The following is a 16,900-nucleotide window of genomic DNA, read 5'->3' on the forward strand; positions in this document are numbered from 1 at the left end:
AGCCCTTGTCTAAAGGAAATTTAAAAAGACTGTGACCATTCACCTCTAAGGGAGTGAATCAGAAAGTCCACAGTGAAGGTATTAGAGAATTCATAGCCTAGAGATAACAGTTGGGAGAACTTTTGTTAACCTTATCTCAAAACATAGGAACACAAGAACACAAAGGGGAAAAAAAAAAGTAAATGAAAAGATAAGCAACCACCTTTAAATGCTTTGCATAAAATATATATGGGATTCACTGATAGGCCACATTGTGAAGAGCAAAGTGTTATTGGTTTTCTCAATGAATGAGCATAATTCAGCTGAAAGTAAATATTTGACAACTAAAATAGAGATTTTGGAAGGCTTGCTATTCTTTGGAGCACAAGTGAGCCTCTACCTCATGAGATTTAAAAGGCTATTTCTGCCAGGTATCCAGCACCTGGGGAGCTCGAACAGAAGCAAGGGGAAGAAGTTACTTCTCTAAAACCATCTCCTCCGAAGAACTCATGTGCTGAATACAAATGATACAGCTGATGGCTTTAGTTAGGGAGGAAAACATGAGGCACCGGAGACCAGGACTCACTGGCACAGCAAGCAATGGGCACTGTGCAGCAGATGCCTGCTAACATCTACATTCCACAGAGGAGTTCCTGCACCCTCAAATTACTGGATCTGTGCTCCAATTTATATAATTCAGGTATTTTTGTTACTGAGTGACGACAGTGCAGAAGTCAAAGGCTAATCCTCGCCCCGTCTTTAGCCCTACTTCCTTATCTTGGAATCTGGTCCACAGTGCCACTCTCGTTCTCCCACACAGTTTCTGTACTTCACTGCTTACCTACTCATGAGGACTGAATTCCAGGACAAAGGCTATTGTTTGCAGCAAAGGGTTTGTGGAACAGCTATTCTGGCATAGCTCCCCAGGTGGAGATACAGTTCATATAGGCAAAAGAACTCACTAAACCATCTCCTTAAAAGGCAAACTACACCATCAGAATAAGTCATCTCCACATCTTTGCTTTTTGCATGCCATCACTGCTGCAGGGTTAAGTCTGGGATTTTTACATTCCAACCTGCATAACTATTTTGGCAAGACTAGTAGTTCCTTGACCAGGAAAGACAAGATGCAGCAGGAAACAAAACAAAACAAGAAGAAAAAAACCAACAACACAAACAAACAAGCCAAACCACCAATAAAAAAGATCTTGCCTTATTTTCTTAACTGCTTCTTTTATCTTGATATTGAAATGAATGAAGGAAGGAGCCATGAGCTCTGGCTCTGCTAACAACAGGAAGGGGAGCTGTGTCCAAAAGTCACCTCTGGGGTGGAGAACAGCAGCTGAACAGCAGTGCAACCCTTACAAAAGAATTTATTTACTACATGTATGAAACAAAAACATGATGTCCTAATGAAGCTATAGCAAAACACAAGTAAAATCTAAAGACATAACATAAACAACTCATCTAGAATTGAACCAGAATTCTAGATATAAGACCCCCCACTCTACAGGGAAGTAGCCTAGGAATTCATTCACCAAGTCTAATTAAGAATATTCATTCTTCATTATCATCTTTGCACTGCAACAGACCTCATGTCAGCCCCAGGAAAGGATATGAGTCAATCCCTGACTAAATGCCTCTGATTCACTAAGGAACCAACATATATAAAATCACTTAAGATAAAAAAATGCTAAGGTTTGCCTCTCTGATAATTTATCTAATGGCTGCTAAGACTGGAGTAATAGGAGAAAGATGAGAGAGAACAGCACTACATTGCTATGGAAACTAGAATTTTCAAAATAAATACCTTTGCAGAAGTGACATTGAAGATCTAAAACATGTACTGGTTTTGGTGTCACCTCCCTTTGCCATGAAATCCAGTCAGGCTGACCAGACAGGCATAGGGAAGAATGTGGTGACAGAAGATATCCCATGACTGATGTTCCTTATTCCAGTGCAGGTATAGGCTCTGAATGGAAATCTCAGTGTTTGGTCTGTAACCTGTAAGCTTTTGGGGGTCTTCCTGCCCCACAGCCCATCTGGCCAGGCCAGTGCAAAATGAATCCATAACCACTGCAGACAGGAAGTGTTACCTTTACCCCACTATTCTGATCATCACAAATATTTGCAGTGTCCTTACTATGACAATACGAAATATACAGCTTTGCAAAGTACCTATTCCCTTACTCACACTAGGAAACTCCTTACCCTGCAAATGGCTCCACTGCAGTTACTGTTCAGTCCTTTGCTTCCCATTAGTCACATCTTGGAAGTACAGTTGGTACCTTCCCCATTTGTGCCTGGGCAAAGGGTTTCTCCTTTTAGACACACACACCCCACCTACCTTGTACCATCTCACTGATTGCTGCTATAAACAAGTCAAGGCTCTAGAAATGCTGACTCACAGTGCTAAGACTATGGAAAATATTTAGAGTTGCTAAAGAAGCAAAGCCCAGAAGGTTTCCTGCCCTTCTTCCTTATCTGCAAGCCCCTTGCCACAACATGCTGTAATGAAGGACCTTGCTTCCTGAGAGAAGGCAAAGAGTAGGTACTTGCTTCCTAAAGATATCCCAGATTCCTTTGAATTCCCAGTTGCTAGCTATTAATTGCAGACAGGGGAAGAAAACCCCCAGTGCTTACAACCACAGGGCTACAGATGTTGAGAGATTAATGGCTCCTGGGTAGGTTTTCTTGCCCACTGCAGCACTGCTCACTTCAGTGCACTTCCTGGGACAGAGTGAAGTTCCTCTAAAATACCTCAGTATCTTCTATGGAAGGCAGTTCCTTAGCTATGGACTTACTGCACAGCTGAGTCAGTGCAGACAGGCAAATCACTATTTGCTTTGGGAGGGCTGACACCGATAAAGACACGGGCAAGCAGCACTGGGTGCAAATTCTGGTTCCCTGTGGGCATGTCAGTGCAGGTAGGGACGGGACTGGTGCTCACACTGAACCAGGGGCCGTGGACAGCAGTGCGGGGAGAGCGGCACTGTCCCGACGGGAGCCAGTCTGGGTGCATTCTACCCGTGTTAGCACAGTGCTGCACCCAAACTAATCGGCCCTGGATTTTATCCAAACTACAAGCTGAGCGCCTACCACATCAACAGCCTGTTTTTCCCCACTGGGAAATGACCTCCTGTTGCAAAAGGCAGAGCATTTAAGGAAACAGCAAAGTTTTATAGGCACACGGTTCACGTGGCAAATACCTTCAGAAAGCCTAAGGAGCACGAGCATTTATGACTGGCTGGGATGGGTAGGTTGCAGTGGGATTGCCTCCTCCTCCTCCTCCCCTTACCTACGCAGCTCATTTGCAACGAAGCAGAGGGTGATGAGCTACATTTACAAGCTGGGCAGGGCAGACCAGAGAGCAGCTCTCACTGAAGGGAAGGAGCAGGCAGTGGTGAGAGCTGTATTGCAGTGCTCAGAAATGACTGTGCTAAATGGTCATGGTGGTGGTATTGAGTTGATTTTACCTATAAGCTATTCTAACTGCAGTGTGCAATCAACATGGCCTGTGGCTTCTAAATGCACTAGAAGCACACAAGTAGGGATGCAGAGCTTCCTTTTTTATTGGCAGCTGATTTTCAGCTGCACATCAAATGAAATCCTTAGCAAGCTGATCATGTGCATAATTCTATAGTTGTCAATATGTAGATGCATTTGCCTGAAGTCTCCCTCTTCTGAGGCAACAGGAGCCATTTTACACAGGTGGGGACAGAGGCTGGCCCTACAAGGCTCTCATGCTAGTTTAAGAGAACAGTAACTATGGTGCTCTTGCCCTCAAAGCAAACCTGAGGTTGTGTCAGTCCTTCTTCTCCGGTAACTGCTATGACAGTGAAGGTGCTCAGTGTGAAGATGGCCCTGTATGAAGAATAGATTGGATCATAAAAGCAGAACAGCTGCTTAAGCAGAACGCAAGGAATAGAAGCAATGATGTTGCTGGGCAGAGAAAAGCATTGCAAGAGCTCACAGATAGCCTCCTTTCTCCAAAGGCACATGCGCACTGCTCTCACTCAGCCACATTTCTCTCAAGCTTCCTGGTAGCAGCATCAGCAAGTGTGTTCTGTCACATCTGACTGGCTACAGGACTCTGTCCTCACCTGACAGTAATGACCTGGCCTTGATTTTTCACATTCTTGTTGCCTCCTTCCCCTCTTTCAGCACCATAAAAGCACTGGGCATGAAACCTGCAGCACAAAGGAAATTCTCACTAGCACAGCCTGCTGCAGTACACTTACCTCAGCAGCACAGGGGCTGCAGGCATGGCAAACCTCACATAACCTACATTAGATTCCTGCAACGTTCCAAATCAGGCACTTAACTCCCAGACTTGGCTGAGACTCATCTCCATGGCCAGACTTAGTATACACAGCAGAGACTAAAACTCTGAGGATCATGACGAACAGCTTTGCTCCTTTGGTAAAATTTAATGCTCTACAAAAACAGACAGTTCAGCCCCACAAAAACAGTCTATTTTTGGCCCAAGAACAAATACTGAAATCCCCCTAGAATGAAGGGCCGTCCAGATTTCTCCACATGCAAATTGCACTGTAAAAGATCAACTCTCTGGCTGAATGGCTACAGCAAAACACACTTGACATTGCCATGGCCTGGCCTCTGATCTGCCACTGGCCAGAGGTGATGTCATGGGCTGTGTTCACTGTCTGGAAATGAGGAGCAAGAAACACGCTGTGCTGGCTGGCCAGCCAGTCCAGTGACACATCCTGACACAGGCCACAAGGAGACAGGAACAGACTGATAACTCTTAAACATCATGGAAACAAAACCCAGGGAGAAGTTGTTTGTGTATAATCACACTAACTTGGCCAGTGGCAGCGGGTCTAACCACACCTTTAACACTTTAGTCCATCTCTCCACTGCACCTCCTTAGTCCTTTCTTACCCCTCCTCTCTCTTTCCTCAAGGCTACTTAGCTAATTAAACTGCTGCTGTCCCTGCTTTGTTTACCCCAGTTCTACCTGCACTGAACAGCAGCAAGAGTGCTCTCTCCCTATTGTCACCACTACCTTTGAGAAAAAAGCTGACCTGCAAGCTATTTTTAGCCACATTGTAAAGTTGTGAAGCTATTTTGGTCACATCTCTGTATGAAAGCTGCAGGACGCTGACAGGCTCTGTGTTTGCCTAGGGCAACAGGGGCTTTAACTGGAATGGCTTGTGACTTTGCATTAAGGCTTCTCTGCCCTGCTCATGCCATAGGACTCTTCACACCAAGATTTGATTTCTCCTTTTAGGAAAGAGTAATACACCTTCCTGAATTCTGCTGGATACTAGAGGCTCTTTTAAGGCCTCTGCAGAAGGTGCTGTTTATTCTGTTGGTTCCCTCACTCCCATTTGCCTCACTCCCTAGGAGGAGGCAGGTGCAATTATGAGTTCACAAAAACACCGGGCAAGATTTTATCAATCTTCCTTTGCATCAGAACTTTGTAAAAGATCAATAAACATTAGTCGAGTGCCTGCTGAGAAGTCCGGTGCACATATCTCTGTGGAAGTAAAAGGAAGAGCAGAAAGGAACCATTTGCATAGCAACACATTGTTCTGAATACAGAGTAATGCCTGGGAGCTCTGGGGTACATCCAGGGCATTGGGCAGAAGGTGCCTGGTCTAGACAGTTGTTTTCTCTGGAGTGCCCAAGGGTTGGTTGCCAAGTTTGCTGGGGTTCTGTAGCAGGTGCAAAGCACAGGCAGAGTAGAAGCCAAAGCAACTGGATTTAACAGAATTAAGCCCAGAGACACAAAAAGAAGCTTGGAGGATATGAAATACAAGGTAAATGATAGGAGAGAAAAGAAAATACTGAAACTGCTGTATTTAGGACAGATGAGTCAGATCTATAAAGGAGGAACAAGTATGAAAGTTTTTTAGCAGCTGTCAGCCAACCCACCCCAGAAAAGTCCCCTTAGGACTACTGCTGTCTTCAGCTACAGTGCATGTTTTCCCAAGACCCTTCAGGCAGTGGTATTAACAGCTGTGCACCTATTTCATTTGGAACAAGCCTCTGATGCAACAAGAAGAATCAGAATTTCATCAAGTTAGGCTTCAGAGTCTCTCATATATTTTCTCCTCCAGCTTTCTTCTAAAGGTGGTTCTTTAACAGTTCTTACACCAAAACCTACATCCTGCTTCTAAGGTGAGACACTTCTTATTTCACTGATGCAACTTGCACCTGCTTTCGTGAGTCAGCACAAGCCACATATCTCCTCCATAGCAGGATCAGTGCCTGCTAACAGGATGGACCGTCCCAGGCAAACACTGGTGACCTGTTGTAAACGAAGATTTGGTTTGCAGAGCATCTCTATATTTCACTGTATTTCATCTCCGTGTTTCAGCAGAAGGAGCTGCTTCAACTCATTTGGTCCCAGGCAAGCATTAATCTGTGTTATATACTTTACAGTCTTCATGCCAGGGAAATCAGCTGACCATTAACTAATATTTTATGACATGAAAATTAAAACTAGCTTAGTAAGAATTTAACTTTTTAGTCAATAGGTGGAAACAGCATGGACAGAAAGTATTGTTTAATATGTTGTTATTTTAGCAGGACAGAATGGAACTGTCGCAGTTCAGATCAGACACAGAGACGTGTCCAGCAGCAATATGTCAAGACCTGTTGGATCAAAAAGCTCAATGAAGTGCTTTGTGTTTCAGCTTCCCCCAGAGCCACAAACAACACTAGCATCAAGCATTACATGGTGAAAATGTTTTGGTCAGACCAAATAACAAAGCAACATGTTGCATTATTTCCCCACTGAGCTTCAGCAGCCTTTCTTTGGGACACTGCACAAGCACGATAACAAACACAGCACGACAAGAGTGGCTGACAAATAACCTGTTGGCTCCTGCATGGTGGACCCTGCTAGCAGAGCTTTGCCAGTGTAGGGAGTAACTACTTCACCTTTCATCACCTCTCTAGATTCTTAGTTTTCATCCACTTTCACACAATTTATCTTACTGTGAGAGCATTACTGGAATCACCGGTCTTCACCAATTATTTAATGAAGACATTCTATCACCATCTCCACAATGTAGATATTTTACTAGTAAATATAAAGAAACTGATTTATTTTAATATGCCTACACCTGTTCTATTTTCCAGTATGGAAACATCAGGCTTACAGTAACAAATCACAGGCAGCTCACCCCATAGACGTAGTCAGGGGTCGTCCACCAATTGTGTGGTTCCTGACAAGCGCACACACCACGCTGGAGCTGACAACTGCAATTGTTCCCGATCTCCTCTAGGGAGTGCAGTCGGAAAGGAAGAGACGGAACTGCAGCGCACACGCCAGCTGGGAATCGGTGACTCAGGATATTCAGTCATAAATGGTGTCCGTCCCTTTCCAGCTGAACGCAGGGAGCAGCGATGAGGTTTGAGCTTGACGTAAGAGCAGGATTCTACTCGAACCCGAGGTATGCCTTAGTATGTGAAAGACAGGTCTGCCAAGATACTAAAATTCAAGATGTAAATCAAGGATGTAAATGTAAATAGGGCTTCAAATAGTGGATCAATCGTTTAAGCCAACGCCCCCACAGCTGAATGGAGCATGGGCAGCACTTGGGGCTTCCATCTCTTTCACCCAAGTATATCATGATGCACATCCATCAGATCATCCAGGGAAGGCATGCTCAGTCTCAAAACATCATCTAGGCCTTGGTCTCTGTGCAAAGAACATCAGAGATGTTAATTCTAGAACTAGATGTATTTTGAGTGTATGTGCACAGTGTACTAGAAACCGGGCAGAGCCATCAACTTATTTCACCCTGGATTCATGAAACAGCCAAGCAAATAGTATCTGGCTGATCTCCATGGTAAGGAATCATGGATGAAAAGGCATAAGGTTGCCTATTTTCTCCTTACAAATCACATGCATGCCTCGATTCTATGACCTTCTACACCTTTAAAGAAGAACCAGAACACAAAATGAACATAAAACCAGATCTTTGCCCTCTTTCCCCCCCCCCCCAAAAAAATAATAATCCATGTTCCCAGTCTCAAGAAAAAAAATATTAAGGAATGCAGAAGTCATAATATCATCTACCTAAGGCAAAAGGTAAGAGAACAAATTTGCCAGGTAAGAGTTTGGACAGAAAAGCAGGTCTGCAGGAGGTACATACCTACATTCAGAGAGGTGCCAGGGTTGATCCACAGCAGAGGGTGCAGTGACTTCTGCAAAGTTACTGATACTTTGTGACAAAGCAGGTCTGTGGAACCAGTGAAGAGCTGCAGCTTTGAGGACAGTGGGGTTGGGAAACCAAGAGACAATAACCACTGCTGCTTATGGACAAAGCTGCCAGGCTGACACAGACAACTTGCCACATACAGAAATCACCTACAGCAAAACAGGAACAGACATTCACATATCCTAAGGACAGCAACCAGACCAGCAGCCAGGGACTTCACTTTCAGCCAGGCATTTAAGTGGCAGCAGATACCTGTGGGACAAGGCCAGTCTTGTGATTTTAGAGACTAAAAGTTCCCTCAGTAGCAGGTGAGAAGACAAGAGCTTCTGTTTCTAGATGTGGGCTCTGCAATTAAACTGCCAGCAGCTGGCTCAGTTTAGAATGAGCAGCATTGCTTGTATCTGCTAGTGTGTGACAACCCAGGGGAAGGAGGTACAGGCACTGAGCACAAGCTTCATGTTTACTCAGCAAGCACCAGCTGAAGAGAACCATCTGATTTCTAAACTCCTGTTGCCTCCCACTTTTTCTCTCATCATCACACTACATATCTAAGCCACATATATCACAAACTAATTTGCTCATACACTCCCTTTATTACAGCCCCTGTTGCTCATTGTTCACCTGTCTCCCTCAAACACCATACCAGAAGCCCCCCCATAATGACACAGGAGGAAAAGAAAGAGCAAAACCTGTAGAAACTGATAAATAAAAAAAGAACCATCAGCTCTTTCTTGCCCTTGCAAACGACAGTGTATTCTTCCTGACCTGTCCCATCCACTCTTAAATTTTCCCACCAGCATTAATTTCTACTGCTGTCTTGAGTTACAGGTATTTTTTTAGTAGAAGCAAGGTAAGGCAAGTTTAGCATCAAGAGAACCTCAGAAATCTGTAAGAATATTTTTGGTGAGGGCATAATTGATTTCTAGGGGGATGTTCATGATGTATGCATTATCACACTCTCAGAACTTCATTCTCCACCTATTTAGGATTCCCACACTGGATTTTACAACCTGCCTTCACATATGAGATGTTGAAGCTTTCAATGAGGTCACGCCAGACACTGACAAGCACTGATGGGTGAGTCATGCTGCAGTAGCCAGAGATACTAGCAACAGATTTGTTAATCTGTATGCAGTCTAACCCTTTTTCTGGTCTAGGATCTTATTCAAGGGTGAAATACAATGTCTTGGAGATAGGTGACTGCAGAATTGCTGAAGAGCAAGGCCGCATTTTCACAACTATTTTACAGATTATAATAAGAATCAGTTCCTGGGAGCATGTTTACAATAATGTAAAATGTTGCTTTAGCTATAAAACCTATAAAACAGGAGATCAAGATCCAGATGGGGTCAACAATGTTCATTGCAGATCACTGGAAAAGCCACCATGCTAATACAGAATCTAAGTTCCACCTGCTCTTGCTCCAGCAGTTCCAGTCATCATCTCCAGCAAACTGCTCTTCCAGAAGCTACATCCCTGTACCAGGAGAGCAGGTGTAGGTACACATCCATACACCAGCCAGTCTAGGACAAAGGCCAGTGCAGTCACAGCACTGTTAGGCTTGGGTCTGAGCTAAGACATCCAGCCCTAACCCAGCAGGGTCAGGCAGAGAGCAAACTCTCTTCTGCTGGCTCTGCTGTGGGGGGAAACCTGTGGAGAAGGATTAGACCAGACCATTTCCTGATCTGCCACAGGAAAATTCTCCGTGGAAGCTTTGGAAGTGTGGCAAGGACACAGAAAAACATGGAACAAGTGAGATAGGGGGACTGAGTGCATGACAGCAGAAAAAAGTTACATAATCTTGGCTGAACTACTGAACAGTCAGAGAAAGAACCAATAATAAAGGGAAGAGGCAAAGTAAATCTAAAAGAAATTCTGCAGACAGACAACAAAGAAATGAGGTGCTGTTGTATTTTCATTGCTGCAAAGCTAAATTAAGCTTCCTAAGTCAAGCAGAGAAATAAGTGCTTTAGAATTCTGTTCAGAAAACAGCATGAGCAGCAATTGCCAGTGGACAACTAACAAAATGTGTCTTCTCTCAGAGAAAGAAAGCCACCAGCAGATTGCATAATTGATAATGAGTTTCCTCCCAGTTTCACATTATTAGTCACCTTTCACCCTTCTCTGCCAAAGGCCTCTTCTTACCCATCCATCCAAGGACCAGAGCCAAGGCACAAGCCTTTCCTGTGCTACTTCTTTCCATCAGCCATTCTTCAAGGTCAAGGCCTCCACAATACTGATCACTGTGCCCATTCCAGGCATTCTGAACCAATGCCAGAGTAAAACCCCCTTCAGCCCTGCTGTTGGGAAAAGATTCGAGGCACCTGAATAGACCCTCCTTATACTCATTTGTCATGGCCTGGAAAAGCAGTTAGTCCTGAAATTGTGCAAATATTTCAAAGCCAAAACCATTGCAAAGATTCATCGAAGAGCCTTCACCAGCAGGAGACATCCTACCTAGAGTCCCTTGGAAACCTGTTTGACTCAAGTGGAAATGACCTACTGGCATTTATTTGTAATTGCCCAGCATGGCAGTGGCTGAGGAAGGAAAAGCTATTGAGTCACACTGCAAGCCACTTTTCCACTTCTGCCTGGTTGCCCAGAGGGTAGAGTGGGACAGTCAGAAGGCTGAGATTTTGTTTATGTCTCCGAAACTGATTATCCATATGACCCTTGCATGTACTTCTTGTGCCACCATTTTCCCACTTCTTAATACCTAAAACCACTTGACTCATGGGTCAATCAGAATTGCCCAGCAAGGAGCATGTTCGTTCCTCTAATAAAAGGTAAGAGAAGAGCAAAGTGGTGTTATTGTTGTCATACAATACAAAAGCAGTTACGTAATAACATCAGTATTGCTTCATTTTTGTCATTACAACACAAACTGTCAGAGGGACACTGCCTGACATGATATCTTCATCCCAGTGGATGTACCCAAGTGTTTACTTCATTGATACAAAACCAGATTACAACGATCTAGAAGACTCTACCTCGTTTATTTTGACCATCTAGAACATGTTTTTCCTGTATAACCTCATAACCCATAATAATGGCCCAAACTGCACTACAGGAATGATGGCAGGTTTCACGAGCCAGTAAAAGGAGAACAATTCCTCACTTGTGCATTGCACAACTGCTCACACACTAAAGCACACGAGTGCTTCTCTTCTTTGTAAGCAGACAACAACCTGAAAGTTAGTTTCTAAACCTGCACATCATACACACACAGAATACTTTTTAAAAAATCTCAGTGCCAAGAAAGAATTAAAAGAACTCCCTAATTTGGCTAAATTACATTCTGCTTGTCTGATGACAAATTTCCTAAAAAAAAAAGCATTGACAAATGCTGTTCATAACTGCTCTATAATTAATAAACAAATTTCTTTGCTTCAAGTTCTGTGACTTATTCTAAAGTTTAAAATCCTTTGCTCAGAAATGGCCAGATTCAAGCAGCATGTGGACAGAAGGCTGAGGAAGGCATGGCTGTGATTACCACAGCTGAAACCGTGCCCTAATCACACTCTTATCTTTCTTATCTACTGCAAGTATTTATAAAACAATGATTACTGTACTAGGCCACATCACTGCTCTGAGTTTGTTCTGAACCAGCACCTTCGTGTTGCTGTAAGAAGTTCACAATGCTGGAGCTGGTGTCATTTTGCTGAGACAGAAAGCCAAGCTTCTCATCACTTAAAGTCATTAAAAAAAAATAAACTATGACACCTCTAAAGGAGTAGGGGTGTTAACCCCAATGTCCTGGCCCAACTCCCAGCTCAAGTAATTACAACGTGCCTTGAATAAATTCTTGCCACAGTTTCCTTTGGACACAGTATTGTTCTCTACTTCCTCTCCTACAATATTATGGAGTGCTGATGCATGCTCTTAAAGGCACTGTCCGTGCTGGAATGTCCTACAGGTCTACCCCAGGACCAGCTCTGCAGCAGCACATTGGGAACAATGTGTTGAAACCAGTTCTGCCTGTCAGCTGAACCGCTAGGCAATTTGTAATATTTATTTATTGATGTTCTGGCACGTCCTCCAGATGGAATTAACTTTGAGTATGGCTAACTGATAGATAGACTGGTGCAAATCCCAGATACAGACATACTCTTTTACGTAATAAAGTTCTTTAAATGGACTAAATTTGCATCAGGAAATTAGCAAATGAAGCTAAACTAACTTTCTAGGTGCCTGCTATGGTCATCTGAGAAGGCAGCAAGAACATGCCTCATGCACAAGACTAGGAAAGCTAAATGTGCTGTTTAGTTTAGCTGACAACAATCAAGGTAGTTTTCACACTGGCTGTTCCTTCAGAATTTCAGTGGACTTTTTCTAAACTGTTCACAGACGATGCTGTATGTTTTTGAAGCAGTCACTGAATTCCTACCAAATACAGATCTAGTATTTTAAGTAAAATACTTGACTGTTAATGCAAAAGCATTATTCACATTTTTCTGCAGCCACTGTTAGACTCTAAGGATTTTTACCTAGTGCTCTCATTATCTTTTTATGTGTGTAACACAAAGAGCTGAGGCCCAGACTCTCTGCTGGCATTTGCCGGGTTAGCTCCACAGACCTTGCTAACTCTCATAATTCATGAGCTTTAAAGGCAATTTGTCTGCAGGAAGAAGTACAAGATCAAGATTCAGAAGAATCCAATTTTCAATTCTACCTTATGACCCCGTGGGCGGATCACTCCCTCACTGCTCCATTTTGTTCTCCCACCTCCAAAAGCAAATGATACCCACTAATTTGACAAAACAAGTACAAAATCAAATTTATACTGACAGGCCATGCTGAGCGGTTTTGCCTTAAACACCATTGTTCTAATATTTGAAAATACAAATATTTACCTTTCAAGCATGTCCCTAATTTCCCCAGAAGCATGTCTCCAAACCCATTTTATTTTAGAAGACAGAAACCGTATTTTCAGAAAGTGAATGGTTTTATTTTTCTGTCATTACAAAAATGCCTTTTAACTTGTCAAATGATACACTACAAATATCTTTGGCAGATGAATGAAACCAAGTTTCCTGTCATAGCTGCCAACTTCGAGGTTGAGATAATCAGATAAACCTTTAGTTTGCTTCTCCCAATACCTAAACTACACGTGTTCGAAGTGATCCACATCTGTCTTACTTTTCCTATTGGGATTTCAAAAGGCAAAGTGTCAGACCACTATGTGCCAAGTTCACAAAACTCTAGGTGTGGTCCACAGTTGTTTCAGCCAATCTCTGGTCTCAACTTTCCCCCATCCCAGGTTGAATAGTCCCCAGTAGCTCTGCTTGTCTAAAGGTAAATGCCAAGTTTACATACATAGTATCCAGCATCACCCTCAAACGCCTGCTGGACACAAAGCCTTATGATACAAAATACCTATTAGATTAGGGGAAAATAGGAAGGAAGTTTGTTTTGCTTGTTTTATTTCAGCAGGAGCAGTAATACTGGATTTATGGAATTGGATTATTTCATACTGGGGACACTTCAAAACTGAATATTTGCAGGGTACTTTATAACCGAGTGCACTGTCCCTTCAGTATAAGCCTGAATTCAAAAGTGGAAGCCATCCCTACAAACACACCTTTGGCAAAGTTTGTGTCTTGTGTAACTGTTTCTATTCATTTATTATCAGGATGTCAGTACGAATTGTTATTTTGATGATTCCTTACCCCCATACTTCTGAAAGGGAAAGCAACTGTAAACACAAGGGAGACTGACCTCAGTGATTTCCTCTGTTCAGGCGGGAGCACAATGCGCTCAAACACCAAGACAAGGAGAAGTGGACTGTTTAGAATTCCTCCAGCTGTAATCTATAGTAAAAACAAATAAACAAATACGTGACTACAAGATGCGATAATTAATCCCTGCATGAAGCCAACTGTTATCTCTGCTTCATAGATGGAGATACCAAAGCACACAAAGGCTCAACAACCTACCAAGTTCAACACCAAGACTGAGAGCCAAGACTACAGCTTGGGAGGCCATGTGCTCAGTCCATGAGATTTTTTTTTTTTTTTCCTTTTGGCCAAGGGCAGGCTGAAATGTACCCATTCGGTGAGGGCAGTTGCACAAGAGTTAGCACCTACCACCTCCTGGGATCCTTACTGCTGGTAGCTGAGCTGCTCCTGACTGGAGAGGCAGCTCCACTCAGCCTTACCCCAGCCAACCTGCCCCCAAACCACCCTACTCTCCCACACCTGCCCCTCTAAAGCACCCACATGCCCCAGGCCTCTCCACTGCCCTCACACTTCATCTCCCCACCAACGTCCAGGCCCCATCTGCCCCATCGCTGAGCCTCCCTTCTCTCTGCTCCCTCCCAGAGCCCCCAGCCAAGCTGCCCCACGCCTTTGCTCAGTTTCCCCATTCCCCCTCATGCCTCCTGTCCCCCCACAACCCTGCTGAGCTCCTATGGCCTCAGCAGCAGCCCACCACCATCAGGCCCCTTTCCCCCCTCAGGGTCCCCACAACTCTCTCCCCAAAACTCCCCTTACCACCCCCAGGTGCCGGTTCCCTCCTGTCCCTCAGTGACTCCTCACCCTAATTACCCCTCACACTGCCCAACCTACCCCCTCAAACTGCCCCTCACAAAAACCCCTCCTCACACAACCCCCTGTGGCCAGCTGTGCCCTCCTCACAGAGCCCTCACACCAACACCCCCCTCAGAGTCCTCTCACACCAACAGCCCCTGACACCGACGCCCCCTCCCCACACAACCTCTCACAGCCGGCTGTCCCCCTCCTCACAGACCCCTCACACCAACGACCTCTTGTATCAACGACCCCTCACAAGAACACCCCCCCTCACAATCCCCTCACACCGAAAGCCCCTGACACCACCACCCCCTCCTTACAGAGCCCCTCACAGGCGGCTGCCCCCTTCCTAGTGACCCCTCACACCAACCCCAACAGCCCCTCCCGCCCCCGCACCACAGCTGCCCCTCCGCCGCCCGGCCCCGCCCCTGCCCCCCCCGCTGCCCCCCGCCCCTCCCGCCGGCCGCGGCGGTGCTGGTGGGGGGGGAGAGGGCGGCGAAGTCTCGCGAGAGGGGCGGGCGGGGGCCGCTGGCTGCGGGCAGCGCGGAGCGGCGGCGGCGGCGCAGCCGGAGCCCGGGCGGCGCTGAGGGGAGGCGGCGGCGGCGGGGCGGCGGCAGCGATCGCGGCCCGGCACACGGACCCGCTCCGCCGCGGCGGCACGGCCGGAGCCGCCCGCCCTCCCGCACGCCGCGCCTCCGCGGCGCGGCCTGGCCGCGGCTCGGCGAGCGGGGCCCAGGCGGTGGCGGCGGCGGCGGTGGTGGCGGTGGCTGAGCGCTCCGCCGCGCCCGCCCTGCCATCTTAGGTGCCGTGCCCCGCCGCCTTTGTGCCCGCCGCGCCCGGGCACCCGCGGGGGCCGGGCCCGACGCCCCTCCGGGGGCGCCTCCCCCCGCGGGGCCGCCGCCCCTTGCCCCGCTCCTCCTCCTTCTTCTCCTCCTCCTCCTCGTCCTCCTCCTCCTCCGCGGGGGGCCGACCGGCGCTCCCAGCCCGGCTGCGGCGGAGGGTAAGGCGAGCGGCTCGGCCGGGGCGGCCCCGGGGAGGGTGAGGGAGGAGGTTGATGGTGGTTGGGGGGGGCGGCCCGGTGGGGCCGGCGCCTCCCCCGCCTCGCTCTGCGGCACTGCCGCAGGGTCGGGGCCGCGGCCGCCGCCGAGCACCGGCGGGGGAGCGGGCGGCGAAATGGCGCTTCCCGCGGAGGGGCGGCCGCGGGCGGAGGGGTGTTCCCCGCTGTCAGGGCCGCCGGAGGCCCAGGGCTGGGGCCGGGGCCGGGGCCAGGCGTGCCCGGAGCCGCGGCCCTTTTTGTCTGCGGCCCCCACCCCCCCACCCCACCACAGGGGGCTTCGCCGGCAGAGCCCGGAACCCCCGGGGGGCTTGGGGGTCCCTGGGAGACCCGCGTGGATTCCTGATTCCTGCCCTTTATTTTTTTTCCCCTTTTTTATTTTTTTTCCCCCTCCCTGCCCCTCGCTCCTCCCCAAGCGGTGAGTTTTCAGTGTATATACCATTTTGTTCGGTGCTGGTGTGGGATTTGGCTGAAAGTGACCTATTTTAAAGACCTTTTATTGCTCCCCCCATCAGCAATGCATGTGGCGGCCGATTCCGTTACCCAAATAGCGTTTCCCAACCATTTTAATTTGTCAGATTAAAACATCTCATGGAGGCTGGATTTCTGTAACCCGCGTGTGGGTATGTCTTTAGAAATATCTTTCACCCTGCTTTGCTGCAAGCATCTTCGGAGCATCAGAGTTCACCTTTGTCACTGTGAAAGCAGAAATAAATATCGAGGCGATACCTGGGAGATGCAGTTGTACCATTGTGTTGGGCGCGGTACAAGAAATGGGGTGGGGGGTGCAGAAGAATCAGGGATTAAAATGGTTGTTGTCAACTGTAGATCCGTACATATCTTCAGGAAAAAAAAATAAGACAACGGTATCAGCACTGAGGACTTTTAATTTATTTTGTTAGAAAAACGTTTTGTGTTTATCACGCTTGTCTCTGCTGCTTATCATGGTAGGGAGTATTTCATTAGGTGGCATTTTAGTGGCTGTGTTGGTTAAATAGCAGTTGCATTAACTAGTTGAACAAATTGTATCCTTCACCTTTGACTGTTGCATTTTGAGAGCCCTTACAGCAGTGTGCCCATGCATGCCAAGGGCGGATTAATAAGATGTTACCTAAAGGTTTGGATGCTATTGATTCCTT

The 16,900-nt window shown here is 46.5% G+C and overlaps 1 protein-coding gene and 2 long non-coding RNA genes across 10 annotated transcripts in view; 2 read left to right on the top strand and 1 right to left on the bottom strand.

Annotated features, from left to right (window-relative positions):
• Positions 1-14,021, top strand: part of LOC116796664 — a 19,294-nt gene extending 5,273 nt beyond the window's left edge. The window contains exons 2-4 of the long non-coding RNA XR_004360466.1: positions 7,239-7,406; positions 9,164-9,254; positions 13,810-14,021. This is a non-coding gene — a long non-coding RNA (uncharacterized LOC116796664). The remainder of the gene's footprint in view (positions 1-7,238; positions 7,407-9,163; positions 9,255-13,809) is intronic.
• The window catches only part of LOC116796663, a 17,720-nt gene extending 3,179 nt beyond the window's left edge, over positions 1-14,541 (bottom strand). For 2 of the 7 annotated variants that reach the window (XR_004360465.1, XR_004360459.1), the window contains exons 1-2: positions 14,264-14,541; positions 13,896-13,987 (exon numbers count right to left, since the gene is read on the bottom strand). This is a non-coding gene — a long non-coding RNA (uncharacterized LOC116796663). Of the gene's footprint in view, positions 1-4,394; positions 7,445-8,111; positions 8,327-13,895 lie in introns of those variants that run through there. The other 5 variants (XR_004360461.1, XR_004360462.1, XR_004360460.1 and 2 more) reach the window with 5 other exon arrangements.
• Positions 14,542-15,611: 1,070 nt separating this feature from the next.
• The window catches only part of TAOK1 (TAO kinase 1), a 65,320-nt gene continuing 64,031 nt past the window's right edge, over positions 15,612-16,900 (top strand). For both annotated transcript variants that reach the window (XM_032707733.1, XM_032707735.1), the window contains exon 1: positions 15,612-15,707. The gene's annotated coding sequence lies outside the window, so the exon portion shown is untranslated. The remainder of the gene's footprint in view (positions 15,708-16,900) is intronic.

Source organism: Chiroxiphia lanceolata, chromosome 20, assembly GCF_009829145.1.
Source record: "Chiroxiphia lanceolata isolate bChiLan1 chromosome 20, bChiLan1.pri, whole genome shotgun sequence".
Taxonomy (NCBI): Eukaryota; Metazoa; Chordata; class Aves; order Passeriformes; family Pipridae; genus Chiroxiphia; species Chiroxiphia lanceolata.